The sequence below is a fragment of the Ictalurus punctatus genome, chromosome 7, assembly GCF_001660625.3.
Source record: "Ictalurus punctatus breed USDA103 chromosome 7, Coco_2.0, whole genome shotgun sequence".
Classification (NCBI taxonomy): Eukaryota; Metazoa; Chordata; class Actinopteri; order Siluriformes; family Ictaluridae; genus Ictalurus; species Ictalurus punctatus.
Window position 1 is genome coordinate 26,172,128 of NC_030422.2, and position 8,556 is coordinate 26,180,683.

At 39.3% G+C, this 8,556-nt stretch overlaps 1 long non-coding RNA gene across 1 annotated transcript; it reads right to left on the bottom strand.

The window, feature by feature from the left end:
• Positions 1-4,162: 4,162 nt before the first annotated feature.
• Positions 4,163-5,081, bottom strand: LOC108267295 (uncharacterized). The gene is made up of 2 exons (XR_001813056.2): positions 4,881-5,081; positions 4,163-4,633 (listed from the first exon to the last, which is right to left on the bottom strand). It is a non-coding gene; the product is annotated as an uncharacterized LOC108267295 (long non-coding RNA).
• Positions 5,082-8,556: the final 3,475 nt, after the last annotated feature.

Genomic DNA, 8,556 nt, shown 5'->3' on the forward strand with positions numbered 1-8,556 from the left:
AGGACAGAAGTTGCATTTTTCGTTTAAAGGCATTAACTTAGCTGATCAAATTGACCACGGTTTTCTCTTCCTTGCAGCTCCAAATTAAGCTAATTTAACATGTTGGTCAGTTCGGTTAAAAATGCTGGACTTGGATCCAGCAGCCACTGATCATCATTGAGTTGGGTGCATTCTGCATGTTTAACAGCAAAAAGAAACTCGCTTATCTCCGGACAGAGCTCTCGAAATCTCTGCAGGAATTTACCCCTACTAAGCCATCTCACGTCAGTGTGTCGCAGGAGCTCAGAGTGGTGGCAGTCTGCCTTTTCCAGATGCGCACGAACAGCCGTCTTTGAAGTGATCTAGCACGTATAGAACAGGCGACCTTTGTTGCCACATCCACGATCTCTTTCATGTTTAGCATTTTTGCTAAATTATCCACTCTTAACCCGATTAAGACCATACTTTGATTAAGAAACTACCATGTAAACAGCAATTTTTACTTACCTTAATCTAATTAAGGTCATACTGGAATTAAGCTCTAATCGAATTAAGACAGGTGGAGTACTGCTGTTTTAGTCGCATTACGGACGAGTATTACAGACATGTAAACACCTTAATCACATTATGAACGTCGTGTGAGAGTTTGCACCGCATTTTGCGACAGGACACGATCACACACGGCAGTTTTACGTTTTACGGCGAACAAGAGACTTCGGCCGCGTCCCAAACCGCATACTTTCCTACTATAGGCCTGTAGTGGGGAAAAATAGATATATCTCGGCTACTATATAGACGGTACGCGGTTTGAGACGCAGACCACGGATTCAAGCAATTGTCTATTAGCACGTATAGCATGACAAATAATTAACTGCACTTAAAGCGTTCGTAAAAAAATAAAAATAAAAAACACCCAAAACTGTATACGGTACCATAACGAAGACGAACTGTATGTTGACACATGAAATTCAGGAGGGACGTCGGACGGCGTGGCGCGGTGACGTAATGACGTTAATGTAATTATGTTCTATAACATGTAAAACGGGAACATGACAGGAGTTTTCTAAAAGCGATTCACGTAAACACCTTAATCACATTATTATCTTACTCAGAGTAAGGTCGATAATTAGATTACCGCTGTCCATGTAAAAGTAGTCAGTATCGTAGTTTTTATGAACAGTCCTGAAGTGCCGCTCCACATTTCCCTTTTTCGGAATAGCAGTGGTAGCTTGGCAGATCAGACAAACGCACTTCGAATATGACATCGTGAAAAAAAATCATCCTCCCATTCCGCATGGAAGTGATAAGTCTTCAGTTTCTTGCTTGATTTAAATGGCGATCTACCAGCACTTCCTTTGCGATCGACCGGACGTATTGGGCACCCCTGACCTAACCCTTTTATTTATTACAGTATTTGGTGAAATGAACTTGACTGGTTTATATCTGTGTGAAGCTGCTTCATTCACAATAATATTATATTCTCTTTTTCTTATTTCATTATTCATTACAAGTCATCTGGACCTCCCATAGAAGTTTGTGTGACAGAAGACAAGACAGCACTCACACTCCGCCCATCTAGTTAACTTCACATCATCTCCCCACACACGCAGTAGTTTAGTCATTGTCTAGACTGCACACGTGGGTCTGCGCTACAGCTCCATTTCACACACACACAGGTTTTTTTTTTTTTTTTTTTTAATCACATATTACTTCTCCCTGCTGATCCACATCCCCAATAATCACACTACACACACCAGATAAGTTTAAAACAGAACATTTTTATTTACGTATCTGTATATTTGTATAGTCTGTCTTTGTTTGTGCTGTAGATTGTCCGCGTCCGTCTTCCGGGTCCAGTCCGCCGAGACTACAGCAAGAGGGAGGAGATAAACTCCGGTCCTATTTCTGCACCACTGTTTATGTGTCTGGGCAAAAGGGGGACTTTTATTGAAATGAACATGAGGAAGGTGGTTAATATGTGTGTATGTTCATATTATGATCATATTATATGTTTATATGTTTATTATGATGTATACTTATCTATATGTGTGACGTTGTTGTGTTCATACTTACCTGATATTTATTCTTTATAATGGTCCATGCCCAATGGGCGGGGCTTCAGCTTTATAAGTGGGCCGCTACCCTACACGCGGGGGCTGATGGAAAGTCCGATTCATTTCCGCGAACCGGTTCTTTCCGACGGTTTGTTTCAATGTACCGGTTCATCAGTTCCTTTAACGTCATCAAGCAATGGCGTAGTGCATGTGTCAGTGTCATGTTGTATCAAATAATCTTCAAATAAAGTCGTGTGTGTGAACGCATATTGCTGATTATTGCCTTTTATTAACCTAAGTTAATGGTGTTTGTGATCACAGTTTAATTTGCTGATCCTTCTTGTCGGATTCGACTGACCAGTATTGAGTAGGCCACATCTTGGACAAGTTTCCTCCATTAAAGTTTTGCACCTACAGCACACATAACATACACTGATGTACAAACGCAGATATGTTCTACGTGTCTAAAGTATAAGGAAAGAATAAACTAGTCTTATGAACTCCATGATTTAGCTTAACAACTTAAAATATAATCTGCATACACAATAAGATATAATAAAATTCATTTATATTTCTTGTTAGAAAGGATTTTCCACATTTTAATAAGAATGTATTTAATAAAACTAGTCATAAGCATATTTCCAATACGTTTTGTTTGTTATTAAAGAAACTTACATTTCACATCAGGCTCGTTCAAGTCATGTGCATAGTGTCAGCAAATCACTCATCTGAATCCTTGGTAATCCTCGGCAAACCTCGACAGTTAGTTGAACCGGCTCATACGTTTCGTCTGAGTCGGACATGCTGTGGAGCGTGCTACTACAGCTGTGCCTCTTGCATCATCAACCCGGAATTAAAGTTAGATTCAGTTTGATTTTGTGAACCAGCTTAACTGATTACTTCTGGAGAATCAGCTCAAAAGAACAGTTCATTCAAGAACTGGCCATCACTACATGCAGGGGTTAGTTTGCTGGTTCATGTGGAGTTAGATGTGAGAGTAGTGTTGTCAAAAGTATTAATATTGTGAACTTTTTTGAAAAAAAGCAATCCAGTCTAATTATAAAATTATCTAATTATAGTCAAGATATACATTTTGTCAATATTAATTTATTTTCACCATCATGTAAATATTTTCTTCATTTAGCCTGAGAATGTGAAATGATGGATCAGCAGTGCAAAATCAGTTTAGCACCTCCTGTCTCTTTCTCACTGTTTAACTCACACTGCTGAGAAAAGCAAAACACAACAACTGCTTTAAAGCCCAGTGATGAACAGAGTGGGAAATGTTCACTCAGTCTGACAGTCACAGACAATTCAACATAATGGCAGTATGTAAAACTGAACTCTAAAGATAAATTGAACTTTGAGACGTGTGTAAAATGTTTCCATAGCATCAATATATCAGAAGCTAAATATAGATAATTTGTGGTTCAGTGACACATTTTAAGTTTTGTCTCAGCTAATGTTAACACTGTCTATTATAACCGATTCATACAATTGGCATTAAATGAGCTAGCTAACATCCATCCCATCCCCTACCAAAACAGTGGCCTTCAATAACCCGACACATGTGGACACTGCCTTTGGCAACTTTTAGCAAGTGTAGGCACTGTGTATCATGATAAGTATAGTCGTACAGTTGCAATCAAAATTACTCAACCCCCATTGCAAATCAGGTTTATTGTCAAAATGTACAGACTTTCAGCTGTTTGCAATGAACACATCAAACAAAAGCAATTGAAACAGTTCAACACAATGAATGCTTCAAGTGGTTTCCCCAAATTCAACTGAAAATGCAACTTATAATGACTTCTCCAGTCTAAAAATTATTCAACCCCTTCATGGCATTTTTAGTACTTAGTAGAGCACGCTTTTGCTGTTATGACCTGCTGATAACGAGATGCAGAGCTTCTGCCAGCGGTCCTGAGGAATCTCAGCCCATTCCTCATGAGAAGTGGCCTCTAGTTCAGTAATGTTCTTGGATTTATAATATATATCAATCCTGCACGGAAGGAACTGTTATTCACAGTATAGTAAATCCGACTACACCACCCTGGGGGAGAACCAGGGAAATACTCCCAAATAAGTTTTACCGATTGAAGGCAAAGAACATGAGAGTGAGACATGAGTATCAATAAAAGTTACATTTTATTATCACACTTAAGCATCGTTAAAACTTATAAATATATAACGTCGCTCTCCCATGAAGCACAATAAGAATTTTAAAACTAAGCAATTCTCCAGGCCCAGGCTTGGTGGGAACCAGGCAGGCCAGCTACTTCCTGGGAGGTCATCCAAACCCACCTTAATTAAAACCAAATCATTAAACACTACCTACACCATAAGGAAGTTGTTGTGCTGGCACACTGAGCACGCTGTGAAGCACACACCACCGAATGAAGGCAGCTAGCTTCCCCTGTCCACCAAGACTCACTGGCTCCTGAAGAGAAAGAAAAACACCAATTAACCCAGAATTACACAATACACTAAACAATAAGCAAAGAAAGAAAAACTAAAATATTACAGACACTGTGATGTGGTGGCTAGAACACTCAGACCCACTGACACCACCACATGAAATAGAGGAAGTTAAACAGCTCCTGAACAGAACCAGAATTATTGTTTACACTAAATAAAATGAAAAGTATAGCCACTATAGTATGGAGACAATAGGACAAAGCCACAACATACACCCCATCAATAGTGTCACATGTAGCGTCTTCAGCTAGGGATTTGTCTTAGAGGAGGTTTAGATGCTCAACTCCCCACTCTCAGCTCAACACAAATATCAGAGAGTCAAACTAAATCTACCAAGTCCCAATGTGAATAAGGGAGAGGTGCGCTTACTATTGGGTTGAACAAACACCACACACGAAGTTGTATGATTACGCACGCGCGGCTAATATTACTATCACTGAACGCCCGCGCCACCAGCGCCGCTCCAAAACTATAAATAAACAAATTAGCCTTGAAATGTTCACCTCATTACACCCTGAGCAAAGCCTCAGCGTACCTGAACTGAACCGAGAACTGAAACTGAACCGGAAATGCCAGGGAGCGAGGAAATCTGAATCACCAATACACATATGCGCCTGCCAAAATAAAGGTCCTTAAATAATAGGGTAGCTCCGACCTTATTGATCTGCCAAAGCCATACCCCGAGCAGGTCAATAGGGTAGTTCACTTATCCTGCCACTCTCTCTCTCTCTCTCTCTCTCTCTCTCTCTCTCTCTCTCTCTCTCTCTCTCTCTCATTAATTTTGGGAAGACATTGTCAGTATCTGTCTATGCAAGCTCTCTGGAACTGCCTGTGCAGTAACTTTGTGCAGCATTATGGAGGTCACCCTATCTGTGCTAGATCTCATGGAGGTCACCCCATCTGTGCTATATCTCATGGTGGTCACCCCATCTGTGCTAGATAGTGTGGTGTCTTAATGCACACCACCTTCTAACCAATCAGAATCTAGTATTGAGACTGACCATGGTGTAATACATTATGATCAACTTTGTATTCTGCTTACATGTGACTGCTCCAGAAGATATATTGTTGTATAATAAAGAAATGTATTGTATTTATTGTTTTATTATAGACTATGTCTTTACTGAGAGACTGTGAGGTACAGCTTTTAACTTCTTTGCATGTAAACCATTATTATCAGCAGTGGAGTGTCATCATATACTACATTCACAGTACACTATATACTGTATGTACAGTATCTGGTCTTATTCCACTCTTAATTAACAGGGACACCACTTCAGCTGTGAGTTTTTTATCAATTTATGGTTATTTTTTTCAGCAAAAAAGACCGTAAACACAACTAAAATTTTATGATTAAGATTTTCAATTGTCATCGTTTATCAGTCTGACATGCCTGTAATCAGGAGGTGGTGGTGCCATCAGTTACTACAGGCATTTCCTCTGGCAAGGTATGATACTCATAACTATAGTTTGGATGAAGATGTCCATTATGTGCATTCCCAGTATGCAGGTCATTTGTAATAAATAATAAATAATGTACACTGGAATTTTTTTTACTGTTTTGTCACTTTTTCTTCAAAGTCAAGTCCAACAGTCAGTCACCAAACAAATGATCCTACTGGAGCTAAACCTCATGGAGGTCACCCCATCTGTGCCAGACCTCATGGAGGTCACCCCAACACAGAGAATCCATGTATATACAGGGAATGTTTATGTATTGTTTGACTATTGTTTGTTTATGTAATTACCTTTCTTGTTTCATAAAAGTGTTTGAGCAGCACTTGACTAATTACATGATTATTGAAATGTCTTATCTTTTTGTACAAAGGACTCGGCGGTGATGAAACAGACTCTGCTTGCCTGTGAGTGGGTGGAGGAGAACAGACCCCACTTTGCTGGGAAAGTTCACTTACCACGGATCATGAGGATGAACGAGGATGATGCCTTGTTGGCCATCACAATGCAGGACCTGTTTATCAACACTATTTTTTATGAAAGTGAAATGGACGAAGAGAAAATCCAGGCTCCCTTCCTTTTCACCTTCGAGAGATTAGAGGACATGGAGTTTTTCATGCAGGAAATATATGGTAAAAGAAATATTCATGTGTCTTGCCTGCACAACCCTCACCGCTAACAAGCTAATTAGTGGGGTAGATCTGTGAAAATATTGTTTTTACGTGGTTTTAGGTTTTGTAAAATATATGTATATATATTTTTTAACCCATTAAAGTTTTGTGGGGGAAAAAATGTGTTCTTGAAGTCTAATATACTAAAATTTTATTTTTTTTTCCCTAGAGTGAAGACTGATTTTTATGTTAGATGTACATTTAGCTAATAAAGCTGAATAGAAATAAAATAAATTCAGCAACACTTGAGGGCAGTGGAGTATGTGACTAATAAATTGTAAATTAAGCAACACTCCCAGTCTACTACCAAATGTTCATGGAGTTGGTTGCCTTTCTGCCAGTCTCAGAGCACACGTGTCCTCTTGTTTTGTTCTTTAGTGTGACACATGGCTGGGTTCAGACTACAAGACAAGTTGCTTATTGTCACGATTCCCCCTTGAAGCAGTGTGCTCTATGTGCGAATGCGCGAGCACCTGCTTTTCCGTTGTTGACCGTAGTGACATCTGGACACGTGTGTTTTGTTTATGTTTCTGTCGTGTCTCCTCCCTGTTCTGTCATTGGCTGGGATTTCACGTGGGTCTGTATTGCTCTCAGCTGCTAGCGGTTTAGACGCTGATCATGTCCGCATATATACCGCGCTGCTCCCAGCACACAACGCGGAAGAGTAATATCTTAGAGTCAGTTTAGTTCGTGTAATAGTCCATGTTTAGAGTTAGTTCGCGCTGGATTATTCGCTTCCAGTTCCTCGTCATAGTTCGTTTCTCGTTTTGTTTATCGACCCAGTTTTCCGTGACCACGACCTAGATTCCTGCCTTGCCCCGTGTTTGCCTGTTTGCCAATCGCCTGACCTCTTGTAATCCACAAACATGCGTTTTAGATTTGTCTGCCTGTCTTTCTTTCAAATAAACAATTGTTCACAACAACTATATCTCTGCTCCGTCACGATTCGTGACACTTATTACCTTTTGATGAAGACAATCACATGTGGACCGAGTCCATCCAACATTATATTCACATATTTCCATCTAAATTATATTCACAATGATACTCTTGTTGTACATGCATTCATTTTTCTTTCATGAGGGGGAGACCTGAAGTGTACATTTAAAAGCAACAAAAGAGATAAGACAAGCAGATAGGTGATCATTTTATTTATTTATTTATTTATTTTTATCACACGTGCAAGGGTAACTCAGTTCCCATGTTTAAAAGCAAAGAGCATATTAGGAGCACACTTTATTACATTAATGAATCATATATGACTTAGGAAATTCACAAATAGCCTACATAGCCTTAATACAGTGGGGAAAAAGAAAGTAGTCTAGTCGTGTAGTTTGTCACAGAAACAGTGCAGAAAATTCATGGAATCATGAAAAATGTTAAAGAAAGATAAGACAATATTAGCTATGCCAGCATCTCCAGTTCCATGCAAGTCTCATGGTTACTTTGACCTAACCTTCGTGTATTAACAATCAACATTTTTTCCCAATTAGGTAAGTTTGATCTAATGAAGGGCTTGATAACGTTAACAGCCAGTAGGTGGAGAAATGAGCGGTGCTTCACTACATCCATAGAGATCTAGAGTAGATCAAGAGAGGTGGAGCTAGACGTCCAGCTCCATCTATTTGGCTCTGCAGTGAGCAGTAGTGATCGGAAGTTCGGACCATTTTACTGACTCGGATCTTTGAATCTCCTTCAGCAAAATGAACAAATCTTTTTTCAAGTCATTTCTTTCATTTCAGCAGAATATAATTAAAATGTTACATGTTAAATTCACCAACACATCTAGTACTTGCACAAACGTTGATCACATTTGGAATAAAATATAAAAATAGGCTATTGCAGCCAAGGCCAAATTATGAGAAACAGAAATGATTAATTAATAGCTTAGCATTAGGTCTTCAGGCTATACAGTCTGT